This window comes from Neofelis nebulosa, chromosome 4 (genome assembly GCF_028018385.1).
Source record: "Neofelis nebulosa isolate mNeoNeb1 chromosome 4, mNeoNeb1.pri, whole genome shotgun sequence".
Taxonomy (NCBI): domain Eukaryota; kingdom Metazoa; phylum Chordata; class Mammalia; order Carnivora; family Felidae; genus Neofelis; species Neofelis nebulosa.
Genome location: NC_080785.1, coordinates 111,998,980 through 112,016,763, shown reverse-complemented (window position 1 = coordinate 112,016,763; position 17,784 = coordinate 111,998,980). Strand labels below are relative to the sequence as shown.

General features: G+C 42.0%; 1 long non-coding RNA gene across 1 annotated transcript; it reads left to right on the top strand.

The window, feature by feature from the left end:
- Positions 1-66: 66 nt before the first annotated feature.
- On the top strand, positions 67-8,382 carry LOC131509730 (uncharacterized). Its single transcript, XR_009260673.1, has 3 exons — positions 67-253; positions 7,553-7,640; positions 8,045-8,382. It is a non-coding gene; the product is annotated as an uncharacterized LOC131509730 (long non-coding RNA).
- The last annotated feature ends 9,402 nt before the right edge of the window (positions 8,383-17,784 follow it).

Sequence of the window (17,784 nt, the reverse complement as noted above, 5' to 3'; positions counted from 1 at the left end):
CGCCGTGGCGCCGCACCGCCTCCGCCAAGACTACAATTCCCGGCATACAGCGGGGCTCCCGGGGCCTGCCGGGAAGAGGGTGCCCGCCGGCGGGGTGGGGTGGGGTGGGGCACGCCGGGACTGGGAACCTGCGGCTGCGCAGACCTTGCAAAGTGACAGGGAGGGGGGGAGGGCGGGGTCGGCTGATGGAGAAACTGAGGCAAAGGGTAGAACCCCTCTGCGCCGCAACCCTGTGAGCAAGGCGAAGTCCCAGGTCACTTCTATACCCTTCATAGCACTTATAATTCTGAATTAATGAATAGAGCGTAACCTCCTTTAATCAGGAGCCGTGTCCCGGCGTAGACCGCAGTGCCCGACTCCTACTAGGTTACCCGGCTGGTGGGGCCGTCGGCACACCCTCGTTTGTTGAGTCATTTAGCAAACCCGGAGGCCTGCCCTGGGCACAGGGTCCCAGAAATGATTCCTGTCGGGTCCCTGCAATCTCAGGACGAATGGGCGGAGTTCCTGGAGAGACAGAGGGTCAGAGAAGAACTGGGCAGCTCAGGAAATGGTCTGGCCTGCTAGGGAATCCAGGAGGGCCTCCCGGAGGAGGCTTTTGTGCCACGCCTTGAGGGATACTGCCGATAAGAAATGAGGGAGGAGAGTGCGCCAGGTTGAGAAAATCTTTGTGAGCAAGGCATGGCGGTGTGACTGCCTAAAGATCTATAGGGGGAAAATGTCCTGTTTGGAGCAAAGGCTATATGAAGGGAAACAATATGACTTAATGTGCGTTGGAGGATAATGGGTGGGGCAAGGTATGCTAGATGGGGAGTTTGGAATTTATTTCCGAGCCAGGTATACTCACAGGGTAGCACTGAGGGAGAGACTTTATGTTGTGATCATTTAGAGGAAGAGGAGATGGGCGATGCTGGCTGGTGATTAGGGAGGGTTTCAGTGAGCTAAATCGTGACCTGGACCTGGTATAAGTTAGAGGTGCAGATGTGGCAAGATGCATTTTTTTTTTTTTAATGTTTATTTATTTTTGAGACAGAGAGAGACAGAGCATGAATGGGGGAGGGTCAGAGAGAGAGGGAGACACAGAATCGGAAGCAGGCTTCAGGCTCTGAGCCATCAGCCCAGAGCCCGACGCGGGGCTCGAACTCACGGACCGTGAGATCGTGACCTGAGCTGAAGTCGGACGCTTAACCGACTGCGCCACCCAGGCGCCCCCAAGATGCATTTTTGTAATATTAATTTAGGGTTGCTATTTCTCTTTCCCCCCTCCCTCCCCACTCAGCCAAGATTTGCAAATTCTTGCCTCAGCAATTTTGCTGGGACAGGAAGTCTTTTTTTGAGAACCTAACCCGGGGGTGGCAAATTACAATGACTGCCAGAGGCAGGCAGGTGACTTCAGTTATTAGTGAAGTGGTCCAGGTGTGACATCACTTGATATCCATCCCACACACAAAAAAGTGACCATGCACGACTCTCAGAGGTGCTTCTGAAATGCAGCCTCATCTTCCAATCAAGGACCCATTGATAGTCTTTTCTGGGGTGGTGGCCAAATGCTAAAACTGGCAGCTCCTGGTCTAAATCCAGGAGATAGGCCAGAGCTGGTTTAGCCAGCCCGCACCCTGTACCACACTGATGGTTAAATTATTGAAAGACAAGGGGTGCCTGGGCGGCTCAGTCAGTTAAGCATCTAACTTCAGCTCAGGTCATGATCTCACGGTTCGTGAGTTCGAGCCCCGTGTCAGACTTTGTGCTGAAGCTCGGAGCCTGGAGCCTGCTTCAGATTCTGCGTCTCCCTCTCTCTCTGCCCCCTGCTCCCATTCATGCTTTAATGTTTTAAATAAACATTAAAAAAATTTCTTTAATATTGAAATACATAAGGGTAAATTGTATTGTACTAATTGTGATGTGTTATAGTTAGTTAATATAAATTTAATATAAACTCATTGGTGGCAGTTTTAGGATATTAGTACCATTGAAAATGGGCCTCCTGATGTAGCTACATCTGAGAAATAGTCATGACATAGTTTGGCCTGTGTCACTGAAGGAACTGGCTGAGTTACTTATGTTAACAAAACGCTAATTGCTTTAGGAGAATCGCTAGCTAAAATAATCTTATTGTTGGCACTTTGTGATTGTTTTCAAAGTAGTAGCTGTGCAGCGTCTCGTATTAATACATGTAAGATTTTAGTATAAAATACTAAAAATACCTAGAATGAACAGACAAAAAATTTGGATACATTTTTAAATATTTATTTTAAATATAATAAACATGAATCTTGTCCATCTGCGGAAGAAAGAATTCTAAGAGCAGTGAATCCCAGCCTGAGACTTGTTTCGATGCTGTGCGAGAATCTGCACAAAATGAAACTTGTATTAAATACACTTTATCATATAAAATCTATAGTTCTGGAATGAAAAAGAACTTGATTTTTTTTTTTCCAAGCAAGAATATGACTTCTTGCTGATGACAGAAATGTTGGATGCAAATAGTGCTCGAAAGTTATGTGTTGAAACATTAAAGTACTAAGAAAGTGTATTTCAGCAGGATGCTGTTAGAACTTGTTCAAGTGAAATCTTTGGTACTATATAATTGAGCATTTTTATGAAAATATTTAGTAGAGCTTTTTTTTTAATTTTTAAAATTTATTTCTGACAGAGAGAGAGAGTTTGAGCAGGGGAGGGGCAGAGAGAGACAGAAACACAGAATCTGAAGCAGGCTCCAGGCTCTGAGTTGTCAGCACAGAGCCCAACATGGGGGCTCGAACTCACGGGGGCCACTAAACCGACTGAGCTACCCAGGCACCCCTAATAGAACTTCTAAAGGACTGCTATTGATATGGACATGGGTACCATGGACCCACTCGTTACAAAACATAGATGTACCTAAATAAGAAAACAACTTTTTTTTTTTAACATTTATTTATTTTTGAGACAGAGAGAGACAGAGCATGAACAGGGGAGGGGCAGAGAGAGAGGGAGACACAGAATCTGAAACAGGCTCCAGGCTCTGAGCTGGCAGCACAGAGCCCGACGCGGGGCTCGAACTCACGGACCGTGAGATCTTGACCTGAGCTGAAGTCGGCTGCTTAACCGACTGAGCCACCCAGGTGCCCCGAGAAAACAACTTTTTGACAAACATAAATGAAGGCAGTGCATTTAATTTTTACTTACTAGATTACCGGTTTATTATAAAAAGTGTACTCAGGAAAAGCCAGATGGGAGAGACACACGGGGCAAAGTATGTGGGAAAGGGCTCAGAGATTCTGTGCCCTCTCCAGGTGGGCCGTTCTCCCCAAATCTGCATGTGTTCACCAACAGGGAAGCTCTCCAAACCCTGTCCTCTTGGGTTTTATGGAGGCTACATTACATAGGCATAATTGATTGAATCATCGGCCGTTGCAAATTGATTTCAACCTCTAGCCCCTCCCCTAAGGCACAGCGTTTTATTTTTTTATTTATATATATTAACAAAAATTTTTTTTAATCTTTATTTTTGAAAGAGAGCATGAGCAGGGGAGGAGCAGAGAGAGAGGGAGACACACATTCCGAAGCAGGCTCCAGGCTCTGAGCTGTCAGTACAGAGCCTGACACGGGGCTCGAACTCACAAAAGCGAGTTCATGACCTGAGCCCAAGTCGGATGCTTAACCGACTGAGCCACCCAGGTGCCCCTATTTATATATATTTTTAATGTTTTTATTTATTTTTTTCCTTTAAATTTTTAAAAATGTTTATTTATTTTTGATGGAGACAGAGACAGAATGTGAGTGGGTTGGGGCAGAGAGAGAGGGAGGCACAGAATCTGAGGCAGGCTCCAGGCTCCGAGCTGTCAGAACAGAGCCTGACGTGGGGCTCGAACTCATGAGCTGTGAGATCATGACCTGAGCTGAAGTCGGACACTCAACCGACTGAGCCACCCAGGCGCCCCTGTTTTTATTTATTTTTGAGAGAGAGGGAGAGCCAGCAGAGGGGTGGGGGTGGGGTGGGGAAGAGAATCTGAAGTGGGCTCCCTGCTGACAGCAGAGAGCCTAATGTGGGGCTTGAACTCAGAACTGTGAGATCACGACTTGAGCTGAAGTCGGAGGCTTTTCTTTCTTTTTTTAATGTTTATTATTTTTGACAGTGAGAGAGGCAGAGCACAAACAGGGATGGGCAGAGAGAGAGGGAGACACAGAATCCGAAACAGGCTCCAGGCTCTGAGCTGTCCGTACAGAGCCAGACGTGGGGCTCCAGCTCGGGAACAGTGATATCGTGACCTGAGCTGAAGTTGGGCACCCAGCCGCCTGAGCCACCCAAGCGCCCCAGGCAGATCGTTTTAAATCACCATCAAAGAAACTTCATTTTGGGGCCCCTGGGTGGCTCATTTGGTTGAGTGTCTGACTTTGGCTCAAGTCATGATCTTGCAGGTCATGCGTTTGAGCCCTGCGTTGGGCTCTATGCCGATGGCTCAGAGCCTGGAGCCTGCTTTGGATTCTGTGTCTCCCTCTCTCTGCCCCTCCCCTGCTCATGCTCTGTCTCTCAAAAGTAAATAAACATTAAAAAAATATTTTCAGGGGCGCCTGGGTGGCTCAGTTGGTTAAGCGTCCGACTTCAGCTCAGGTCACAATCTCGCAGTCCATGAGTTCGAGCCCCGCGTTGGGCTCTGGGCTGATGGCTCAGAGCCTGGAGCCTGCTTCCGATTCTGTGTCTCCCTCTCTCTCTGCTCCTCCCCTGTTCATGCTCTATCTCTCTCTGTCTCAAAAATAAAAAAAATAAAAAAAATTTTTGAAAAAAAGAAACTTCATTTGTTTTACTTAAAGTGTTTCAATAATTTGCTTAAAATACAAATTTCAAAATTTTGAAGATGATGGTTTTTGTTGACCTTATGATGTGAGCCACATTTAATACAATGTAAAGAACTTTGTTCGTAGGTAAGAAAAATTATATTTCACTGAAAAATATTTCCATAAAAATGTCATCGGAGTATTTGACAGCAATTAAAAAAAAGCCATTGGATTTTGTACAAAAAGTACTAATGTAATATTAGAGGGTCTGGGGTTTCAGCCAAAAGTTTAGAAAAAATTTGGATGTATTAACTTGGCACTAAGTTACCAAATTTAATTAATTTTGGATAAAGCAATATACAAGATGCAAGTCAAGTAATTCTCATATTTTGCTTGATGCACTATATTTACTATCACACATCAAATAAAGATCAGAAAGAACTGCAATTACAGAGTGAAAATGGAACCTTGATAGACAGCTTGAAGCCCTAGAACTTCAAAAGCAGTTTGGAAATCAGTAAGTTGTGTATACGTTTGTTCACTGTCAGAAACAAACGGAGTGGTTAACTGTTTCAAAAACATGTTTTAAGCATGTTGGCCTTAATAAATGATATTTTCATGGAAATGTCAAAATTCATTTCAGTTTAATGAGAAAAGTGATTTCACTATTGTAGCTGATATTTTAATGAGCTCCATAAATGAAACAGCTGAACGTATGTAAACTGTTTAGTCTGTTTGGGCTGCTATGATAAAATATGAAAGACTGGTTACTTATAAACAACAGAAACTTCTCACAGTTCTGGAGGCTAGAAGTCGGATTACGGTGTCAGCACAGGGTGGGTTCTGGTACAAACCCTCTTCTGGGTTGCAGACCACAGACTTTTCTTTGTGTCCCCACGTGGTAGAGAGCAGAGCAGAGGAAGCAAGCTCTCTAGTGACTCTTATAAGAGCATTATTCGTTATGACTCCCACCCTGTGACTTTACCTAATTCTAATTATCACATTGGTGGGGGGGCATGGCTTTTTTAAAAAAATTCTTTAAACATTTATTCATTTTTGAGAGAGAGAGAGACAGAGCATTAACAGGGGAGGGGCAGAGAGAGAGGGAGACACAGAATCCAAAGCAGGCTCCAGGCTCTGAGCTGTCAGCACAGAACCCAAAACAGGGCTCGAACCCACAAACTGCGGGATCATAACCTGAGCTGAAGTCAGACACTCAACCGACTGAGCCACCCAGGCGCCCTGGGACTAGACTTTAGTATGAATTTGGGGAAGACACATTCAGTCCATAGCATAAACAAATAAAGGAAATTGTGAAACAGATGTGGAAGATACAGATATGAAAAAAATAGGTATACTGTTTGAAACTAAATAAAGTATCAATTTCAGTGAAAAAAACTATAAGATTGTCCCACAGATAATATGAAAACATATTTGAGGACAAAAGTGAAAAATGTAATGAACTTTCTGATTGCTTCAATTTACTGAGTTCTGAAATTTGGCCAACTGGTTTATGCAGTTCTGCAGATTGAGGGTGAACAAGAAGTAGTAAATTAAGCCAACTGGTTAAAAGGCATTTCAATAAATGATTTTTGTGATTTAGTCAATAATAGAAATATTGAATATGTAAAAGCCTCAGAGTATAAGTCTGGGAAATGTTTAAATATAATTGCTATTCATCAGAAGCTGAGAATTCAACACTGTCATTGATGTGAGGAAAGATTGGCTACTTAAAGAACTCATCTAGTGGTTATCAATTTAATGAGGAAGTTGTTGGAAGAATTTGATGTCGCTCCCTATGTCAAATCATGACAGAATTTAGTGACAGCTGCATCAAAAGATAAATAATTTCCAAATATAAACAAATGATTTACCCTTACTGGAATGATCTGATGAATTATTTTTGCTACAATTATATTATTTAACTAGCCATTTTATAATACATATTGTTTATCTAGAAAATAGCGTAAGATGTGTTTTAAGTTTTTCATTTACATATTGATCCATATATTAATATTGCTAGTTCAATATTTCTGTGGAAGATAGCTTTTGTTGTTATTTTTTAAATAAATATAGGGAGAGTACATAAAGCATAAAATCTAAATTTTTACTTTGAAAAATCAGAAGACCTTACAACATTGTGCCTACATTCCTGCAAGTGAGAACTCAGCCACATAGTGGTTGGTCATGAACTCTTCAGCTCCCATAAGCATTTGAAATTGTGGCCCCTGCTTTAGAGTTTTAAGCCTGGGCTCTTGGCTGGATGGTGGTGTCATCTACTCCATTTACTAAATCAGAGGAATCAGGAACAGAACGAGTTGTCTACCCTTAGCTCTGTGGTGAGTGTGTGTGTGAAGGAGAGGGAGAACTGTGGGCTTGATTTTAAACATACAGAGTTTGATGTGCTGGTAATGCATCAGGGAAGAGAGGTCTGATAAGCAGAACTGATGCTGAGAGATGGGTTAGGTTTAGAAAGGTTTGAAGTCCTCTTCAATGACAGTAGATGAGATTTCCAAGGAAGAAAACATGGAGAGAAACCAGATTTAAGGAAAGACCTTGAAAGTGAGAGCACCACCCATGTTTAAGGGTAGCGAGGAGGAAGAGCAGTAGTTCAAGAAGTAGAAAGGCTGAGTGGAGGGGGCATGTTATTTTGGCAAGTTTGTTGGTGTACTACTTAGGATGTAAATTTGGCTGTTGCTGCAGAGTCCGAAAAAAACACAGTACAATAAACCAGAGGAAGTCTGGGTAGCAGTATAGAACTCAAGTTCTGCATATCTTATCACTTCTCTCCCTTTAGGGTGGTGTCCCTGCCTACAAAATCCATCATGGCACATCACTGTGTCTACGTTTTGGCATGCCCTTCCTTTTAACACACAACCTGGAAGGTGAGCACATTACTTCTGCTCATATCCCATTGGCTATCACCTAGTCATATGACCACACTTATCTGAAAAGCAGGCTGGGAAATGTAGTCTCTATCTTGAAACGTTATGTGCTGGCTAAAAATCAGAATTACCATGGAAGAAAGGGAGAATGGATATTGGGAGACAGCCTGAGCATAGGATGTTAATATGGGAATTACCATCAGAGAGAAGTCTAGGAATTAGGTTTTAGATTGGAGAGCTACCAAATGGAATTTGTTCCTTTTCTCTCTTCTGTGGGGGAAATTGTTCCTTTCTGTTTTTATTTTATTTTATTATGTTTAAAAAATTTACTTTTAAATGCAATTTGTGTTGCCTCTTCTTTTTATTTAAAAAAATTTTTTTAATGTTTTTATTTATATTTGAAGGACAGAGAGAGACAGCATGAGCAGGGGAGGAGCAGAGAGAGAGGGAGACACAGATTCCAAAGCAGGCTCCAGGCTCTGAGCTGCCAGCACAGAGCCCGACGCGGGGCTCAAACCCACAAACTGTGAGATCATGACCTGAGCTGAAGCCGGACGCTCAACCGACTGAGCCATCCAGGTGCCCCGACCTCTTCTAATCTTTTTGTCAAGTTGAAAAAGGTATGCAAAAATGAAACAAACATCCTTATTCCTACCACTCACAATTAACATTGTCAACAGATTGTTCACAGACAAGGCTGGGTGCTTCAGTGGATTTAAGAATCCCTTGCATTAATTTCCTCACCCTCCTGGCTTAGCTGTCTGTATATAACAAAAAAAACAAACAAAAAAAAACAAAAAAAAAAAACAACCCAGTTTGAATACATTGGAGAAAATAAACAATCCTGGAATTTTTTAGCTGATGTACATCTAAGCATAGGTCAGTCTAAGGGCTCAAAAAATGTCATCAGACTCAATTTCTCTCCACCTCTTCTCTGCTGTCTTTTGTATATAGGCTTCCCCCTTAGACTGATTCTCCAAAGTCCCGGGCTTCCTGGTTCAAGTCCCCCAGAAGGAAAGATTCTCTCTTTCCCACAGTTCTTGCAAAAGTCCTGGGTTTGAGTATCATTGGATTGGTTTGGACCAGGTGTGCATCCCTGAGCTGTCCCTGTGACTATATGGGATGAAATAAACTGATTGGTCAGGCCTGAGATTAATCTCATCCAAACCATAATGGATGGACAATGTTCGAAGGGTGGTTGTATCATGGAAAATCAGTGTGTCCCTTCCAGAAGAAGGAGGAATAGATCCTGGGTGAGCAAAAAAATATGCATATCTCTACCTGTCCACAACCTGCCACTGGAACGAGCATTGGATACGGAGTCCAACAGACTCACATTCCCATTCTGGTTCAAATATTTGATAGTCACATAAGTTATTTAAAATCTGAGTTTCAGTTTTTAATCAGAGAGAGATGCTAATATTCTTACGGGTTTGTTGTGAAGGGCAAGTGGAAAAACACAGGTGAGGACACCTAACAAAATAATGGGCCTGGACGGCCTAACGTTTGCAAATTTCCTTTTTGCTATTAATTCAAGCCTCTTTGAAGCATCCAGGGGCAAGTTCACCTTTCTTGCAAAAAAAAAAAAAAAAGTGAGTTAATAATTATCACACTTGTTAGCACCTATTGTTTGCTGTGCACCATATGCATTGTTAGATAGGACTGTCTCACAAGCCCACACAGACTGGGCTGCACAGCTCCCCATCTGGCCAATCACAGACTCCAATGAGGACGGCGCCCCCTGGGGGTGGCAATGCAGCAGTCCTATTTACAGGTACTAAGTCAGTCCTCCTTGGTCCCGTGAAGATGGTATTATTAACCCTTTTTACAAAGATCTTTGTAACTTAGGTTAAGGAACTTGCCTAATGTCATTTAACGACTAAGTGACACGAACCAATGGAAACTGTACCCTTTGGAGATACCTTGCTGTGGCATTATAAGCATAATCTCAGGATCCACAATGAGTACAGTCCTCCACTGAGGGGACGGGAGGGGAGGCAGAGGGAGAGGACAGACCATTTCATTTTGTAAAACCATCTCCAACCTCCCCTCCCCACCCCCAATAAAAAACGCCTACCAGAACCCTGGAGCTGAGAATATTGCCAGCTGACTCATTTACTATCCCTAGCCTCTAGGAAAGGGACAGAAACATAAACAGTCTGGAGCATCTTCTACCTCCTCCAAATAATTTGAAGCAATTATAGCAATCGTGAAATGTGTCACATTGACAAGCTTTGGAACGATGCGGTTTATTTATTTACTCAGTGGATAATGCTCTGGATATGGTAGCAGAAGTATCTTCCAGGGTCCTGTCAAAGTCAGATGGTGCCGTTTCTTGGATTTTTCATGTGAAAATACATGCTTGTAATTCTGGAAAGGACTTCAAGCACTTTTGCTCCAACCACGTTGGCCTCAGAGTTAGTTGAAAGAGTTAGAGAGTTAGTTGTCTTCTGTCTCTTAAAAAGGTTTTGATTAACACCTCTCCGAAGGCCATGAGTCCTCACAAAGTTGTTTACTTCAAAACTATAAATTTGAGATATTTTTTAAGAAAATATTTTAGGGGCACCTGAGTGGCTCAGTTGGTTAAGTGTCCAGCTCTTGATTTCAGCTCAGGTCATGTTCTCACGTTTCCTGAGTTCAAGCCCTGCATCAGGCTCTGCGCTGACAGAGTGGAGCCTGCCTGGGATTCTCTCCCACTCTCTCTGCTCCTCCTCTGCACTCACATATGCGTGCACGCTCTCCCTCTCTCAAAATAAATAAATAACTTTAAAATTAATTTTTAAAAAAGAAAGAAAATATTTTATAGATCACAAATAAACCCAATTTTTTATTTGGTAGGCTTTCATGACAGGTTTTGCCAAAACTCGCAGTGGTTTTCAGTGGCCTTCAATGTTTAGATTTGGGGAAGCACCTGCTGGCCGTCTGTCAGGTCAAGGCCAGCAGGCTGTGCGTGGTGCTCAACATCAGTCTTACAAAATGCTCAGCGTGACTCCTCACTTGTTCGGCGAACTTAATGGCAACCTCAGCTCTCAAGAGAACAGCGGAGAGTAAATCAAAGGAGACTCCCACATGGCCCTCACAGCCGTCCTAGGGCTCACTTTACTCTTGAAAGAATCATTTCAGAACCTATTTGCTTTCTAGAGGTACGGTTGTATGTATTTGTTTTCTGAGATGCATTTCAAATACCATAAAATTCAACCACGTAAGGTGTACAACTCAGAGGCTTTGGTATATTCGGATGTTTGCACAAACATCATTATCTGATTTCAGAACGTTTTCATCACCCCCGAAAGAAACCCCACACCCATTAGCTGTTGATCCCCATTCTACCACCCTTACCCCTAACTCCCAGCCACTGGTGACCACCTGGTCTGTCTTTAAGGATTTACATTTTCTGGATACTTTAAGTAGAATTATATAATATGTGGTCTTTTGTAACTGGCTTATTTCACTTAGCATAATGTCTTCAGGGTTCATCCATGGTGGAGCCTGCATCAATATTCCATACCTTTCTATGGCTAAATAATAGTCCGTTGTCTGGTATTTAATAGCACTTTTCACCTTTTCATTAGTCGGTGGATCTTGAATTCCTTCTACTTTGTGACTACTATGAATAATGCTGTTACGACAACTCACGTATAGGTTTCTGTGTCAGTATTTGTTGTCAGTTCTCTTGGTTATGTATACATAGTGTGGCCTTGCTACATCATATGGTATCATTATGTTGAACTATTTGGGGAATTGCCGAACTGTGTTCCAAAGCAGCTACCCCATTTTACGTTCCTGCCAGCTGCATACAAGGGTCTAATTTCTCCACATCCTCCCCAGTGCTTGTTATCGTCTGTTGTTTTTTAATTGTCATCTTAGTGAGAGTGAAGTGGTATCTTGTTGAGGTTTTCATTTCCGTTTCTGATGGCTCATGAAGTGAGCATCTTTAACGATGTTGAGAATTTTCTTTTTAATACTTATTGGTCCTGCATATATTTTACCTGGAGGATGTCTATTCAAATTCTTTGCCCGCTTTTAAATAGAACTGCCTTTCTACTGTTGAGTTGCAAGAGTTTTAACATATATTTTGGATATGAGTCCCTTAGCAAATATATGATTTATAAATATTTTCTCCCATTCTGAGCACTGCCCTTTCACTTTATTTATTTATTTTTTTAATGTTAATTTTATTTTTTTTTTATTTTATTTTATTTTTTTTTTCAACATTTTTTTATTTATTTTTGGGACAGAGAGAGACAGAGCATGAACGGGGGAGGGGCAGAGAGAGAGGGAGACACAGAATCGGAAACAGGCTCCAGGCTCCGAGCCATCGGCCCAGAGCCTGACGCGGGGCTCGAACTCACGGACCGCGAGATCGTGACCTGGCTGAAGTCGGACGCTTAACCGACTGCGCCACCCAGGCGCCCCAATGTTAATTTTATTTTTGAGAGAGAGAGAGAGAGCAGGGGAGGGGCAGACAGAGAGGGGGCAGAGGATCCAAAGCAGGCTCCACGCTGACAGCAGCGAGCCCGATGTGGAGCTCGAACTTACAAACTGGGAGATCCTGACCTCAGCTGAAATTGGATACTCAACTGACTGAGCCACCCAGTGCCCCTGTCCTTTCACTTTCTTAATGGCCACCTTTGAAGCATAAAAGTTTTTACTTTTGAAGAAATCCAATTATCTGTTTTTCTTTTGTTGGTTGTGTTTTGGATATCGTAAGAAATTATTTCCTCATCTAAGGTCAAGAAGATTTACAGCCATTTTCTACTAAGAGTTTTATAGCTTTAGCTCTTAGATCCATTTTGAGTTAATTTCTGTATATGGTGTGAGGTGGGGATCCAACTTTATTGCTTTGCATGTGGATGTCCAATTGGCCCAGCACCATTGATTGACAAGACTATCCTTCCCTACAAAATTCTTATGCGGAAGTACTGACCAACCCCTAGGACCTCAGAAAGTGACTGTACTTGGAGATAAGACCTCGAAAGTGTTAATGAGTTAAAATGAAGCCATGAGGGGGGGACCTCATCCAACATCCAACTGGTGTCCTTTTAAGAAGAGGACATGTGGACACACAGAAACATCAGGGATGAATATGCCTAGAAGGATGGTCATGTACGTGAAGAGGCAGCAGGAGGGCAGCCATCTGCAAACCCAGGAGAGAGGCCTTAGAGGAAACGAACTCTGTCAGCCTCTTAATCTTAGATTTCCACCCTCCAGAACTGTGAGAAATAAATGTCTGTTGTTCAAGCCACACGGTCTGTGACGTTTTGTTATGGCAGTCTTAACAAACTAATACAGCTGGGGTGAAATAAGAGTAGGTTCAAGGGCAATTGACAGATAGGAACCATTTATCACGCCCGCTCCTCCCCCTCCACTGCTGGCCCAGGGTGATATTTCTGCCTTTTCTTGCTGTGGCACTTCTCACTTCCTCTTGGTGCCAGTGTCTTTCTCTGATCATTTCCTGTCCCCTTTACCAACCTGACATTGCCTGAAAAAACAATACCCACAGTAGTTAAAACTGGATTGCTGTTGATGTCAGTGCAGTTGGCAGAGTGAGGACCTCACCCATTTTCTCCTTCATAAAAGAAACAAGAAAACTGCCAAAAATGATTTTTAAAAAAATCGACTTATTCAGAGCTCTGAAGGGTAGCCAAAGCCTTGCGGCAATCTGGTGAGCATTGATTCAAGAACAACAGCAGAATCATGATGAAAGTGGTGAACTTTGTGGTGTTTGAACCTGCCCTGTCCTCTCCTCACAGCCCCCAGCTCTGCGGTACCCCCGGAAGAGCAGCAGGTGCAAATGGCGAAAACCGATGGCCTGGCAGTCACCGGAGGGTGCAGAGCAGGGTGGAGCTGCTTCAAAACCCCATTCCAAGAGAACTGGCACTACTTGACTTGTCTGGAGCATCTCTGGAAGACCCCACTTGCAAGACCCCGCTTTATTTGACTTGATTTGGAGCTCAGAATTCACCTAGTGCAAAAAAGCCTTTTCCCCCAAGGGCATTTGCCAATAACATGTGCAGGCAAGGGTGCAGGCAAGGGTTCAACTTGCCTTCACAACTGCCTGAAGTAGCAAATAATGCTTGAGACAATAAGTTAGCCAAAAAGGTTAAAAGGCAGAACTGGAGAATGGGCATCCATAGCAGCTCTGAAGAGCTCTAAAACATTCCTGAAATCTAGAAGGCCACATGCATGGGTTGAGCACACACATGCGTACGGCTATGCATGTGCCCAGCAAAGACTCTAACACGGGGCAGACCTGGAGGCTCTACTCCTTGAGCTGTCCACTGACTAGCTGAGTGTTGAGGGTTTGCTCAGGCAGTGAACCCCTCTGTGTATGTTAGGAGAATATTGGTCTCCTGTTTTAAGGAAATCTCCATCTAATCATTAGGTGATCACTAACCTAATTCAGCAGAGACTTCAGTGGCCACACACAGCAAAGGATACAGAATTAGTCCAAATAAATCACTAAGCAAACAAACAATAACAATGATAAAAGTAAGCCCTAGGGAGGGGACAAAATCAGCTTCCAGAGTTGCCCTATTATATTGTTTAAGATGTCCAGTTTTCGGGGCGTCTGGGTGGCGCAGTCGGTTAAGCGTCCGACTTCAGCCAGGTCACGATCTCGCGGTCCGTGAGTTCGAGCCCCGTGTCAGGCTCTGGGCTGATGGCTCGGAGCCTGGAGCCTGTTTCCGATTCTGTGTCTCCCTCTCTCTCTGCCCCTCCCCCGTTCATGCTCTGTCTCTCTCTGTCCCAAAAATAAATTAAAAACGTTGAAAAAAATTAAAAAAAAAAAAAGATGTCCAGTTTTCAATGTGGATTTGAAAACATGCCCCCAAAAAAAAGGAAAAAAAAAGAGAAAGAAAGAAAGAAAGAAAGAAAGAAAGAAAGAAAGAAAGAAAGAAAGAAAATATGACCCATACACAGTAAGCAGAAGCAATCCATAAAAGCTGTTCTTGAGAAAGCCTAGATGTTGGACTTAATACACAATGACATGTATGTATGTATGTATGTATGTATGTTTAAATGATTCATTTATTTGTCAGTGTGTTTACTTTAAAACTTTTTTAACATTTATTTATTTTTGAGACACAGAGAGAGACAGAGCATGAGCAGGGGTGGGGCAGAGGCAGAAAGGGAGACACAGAATCTGAAGCAGGCTCCAGGCTCTGAGCTGTCAGCACAGAACCCAACGCCAGGCTCGAACTCACAGACCGTGAGACCATGACCTGAGCCGAAGTCTGGTGCTCAACCAACTGAGCTACCCAGGTGCCCCTGTCGGTGTGTTTACTTTATTAGTAAGGTACAGTATACATACTATAAGGTACACAAATCTGTGTCCAGCTCAATAAATTGTACTTACCTACACACTTGTTAAGCATGATCAGATCTAATTCACCAACATCCAGAAGCCTCTTATGCACCCTCCCAGTCATGACTTTCTCACCAAATATAACCACTATTTTGACTTCTATCACTGTATGTTAGTTTTACTTGTTTTAGAATTTCATGTAGATAGAATTAAACAATATGTATTCTCTTGTCTCTGCTCTCTCATTCAACATTGCACCTGTGATGTTCATCCATGTTCCATGTAGTAAGACCTTGGTCTTTTTCGTTACTGGTAGTATTCTATTGTACAACATAGCATAATTTCTTATTCATTTTATTGTTGTGGAACATTTGGTTTGCTTTTCATCTTTTACTATATTGGACAGTGTTGCTATGAACCCACTTGTCCATGTCTTTTGCTGCATATATCTATGCTTTTTCATTGGTATCTAGAAATGGAATCTCTTATCATATGGTCATGTCACACTGCCAAACAGACTTCCAAAGTGATTCTAGAAGTTTATACTCCCATGAGCAGTGAGCGAGAGTTTCTGTTGATCTGTATGGTTGTCTACCCTTGGTTTTACCTTTTTTCTCCTTTAAATTGTATTCATTCTAGTGGTCATGTTATGATCTCTCATTGTACTTTTAATTTGCATTAGCCTAGATGGCTAATGATGTTGATCACCCTTTCATGGGTTTATTATCTGGTTATGAAATGTCTGTCCAAATCGTTGGTCTTTTTTACGTGAAATTTTCAGGGTTGTTTTTTCTTGTTAATTTGCAGGATTTCCTTATTTTTGGCTCTATTGTGAACATAATTCTGTTCTGTGACTTGAGTTTTCACTTCTTAGTGATATCTGTTAATAAACAGAGAAGTTCTTAAATTCAATGAAGAACAATTTATAAATCTTCTATATTATAGTTTGTGTTTCTGTACTTCTGTAAGGTTAGTGTTTAAAAAAAATTTTTTGCATACCTCAAAAGAATGAAGATTTTCTCTTATATTTTGAATTTTTATTGTTTTATGTTTCGTAGTTAGGTCTTTGACCCACTGGGAAATGATTTTATGTATAGTGTGAAGTGTGAGGTAAGGGTTCTTTTTATGTTTTAATTTTTTTCCTCCAAATTTTAATTTAAATTCTAGTTAGTTAACATATAGTGTAATATTGGTTTCAAGAGTAGAATTTAGTGATTCATCACTTACATATAACACATGAGAAGGGCATCAAAACAAGTGCCTTCCTTAATACCCATCACCTCATTTCGCCCATCCCCCACCCACCTCTCTCCATCAACCCTCAGTCTGTTGTCTACCATTAAGAGTCTCTTATGGTTTGCTTCCCTCTCTCTGTTTTCCCCTTCCCATATGTTCATCTGTTTTGATTCCTAAATTCCACATATGAGGGAAATCATATGGTATTTGTCTTTCTGTAACTGATTTCGCTTAGCATAATACACTCTAGCTCCATCCATGTTGTTTCAAATGGTAAGATTTCATTCTTTTTCATGGCTCAGTAATATTCCATTTTATACACACACACACACACACACACACACACACACACACACACACACACCACATCTTCTTTATCCATCATCAGTTGATGGACACTTGGGCTCTTTCCATAGTTTGGCTATTGTTAATAATGCTGCTATAAACACTGGGGTGTATGTGCCTCTTCAAATCTCTATTTTTGAATTCTTTGGGTAAATACCTAGTAGTGCAATTGCTGGATCATTGGGTAATTCTATTTTTAACTTTTTGAGGAAACTCCACACTGTTTTCCAGAGTGGCTGCACCAGTTTGCATTCCCACCAACAGTGCAAGAGGGTTCCCGTTTCTCCGCATCCTCGCCAACACCTGTTGTTTCCTGTGTTGTTAATTTTAGTCATCCTTACAGATATGAGGTGGTATCTCATTGTGGTTTTGATTTGTATTTCCCTGATGATGAGTGATGTTGAGCATCTTTTCATGTGTTTTTTTATCCATCTGAATGCCTCCTTACACAAAAACTTTAAATGTGCTTTTCCAAAACATGTACAAAGAGTTAAATTAAAGCATGTCTGAAGAATTAAAGGAAAGTATGAGAACACTGTCTTACCAAATAGAAAATACCAATAAAGAGCTACAAATTACAAACATAGAAATTACAGAGTAAAAAAACAAATACAGTAACAGAAATGAAAACTCCACCAGAGGAGCTCAATACAGATTTCAACAGGTGGGAGGAAGAATCAACAAACATAAAGATAGAACAATTGAGATGATCCGTTCTGAGGGAAAGACAGAAAAGTGAGAGCGAGCTAAGCCCCAGGCAAGCATAAGGAAGCCTATGACAGTCACAGTGATGACCACGAGACCTAAAAGTGGGCTTTCAGTTTGGTACAGTAGTTAGTCCTTCTTACAGGGGATTGTAAGGTGTATTTTGCATATATTCAAGTCCCGTTATACAAAAGTGTGTTGATCACAGGATAAACCCTGAACCCCCAGAACAGCTAGTCCCAATGTTGTTCTCTGCTGGGATGTCTCTGACCGGTAGTAGTTCTATTGCAAGCAGTCCCTTGGGTTGTACGCAGTGTCTTGCTTGTACCTTCCTGGTACTCCCTGTGACACCTTCATTCCCTCCCAAGAAGCCACTTTTAAAGTGCAAATGATGAGCTTGATCTGATTTAAATAAAGCAAATCATTACGGACAGATCTCTCACAGTGCACTTTACTCTGATCAAGTCACATATGTGACTTAATGCATTTTCCAGCATGACAGTTGAATACTGTTGGCCTAGGAATTATGCTTACTAGAAAATCTTTATTCTC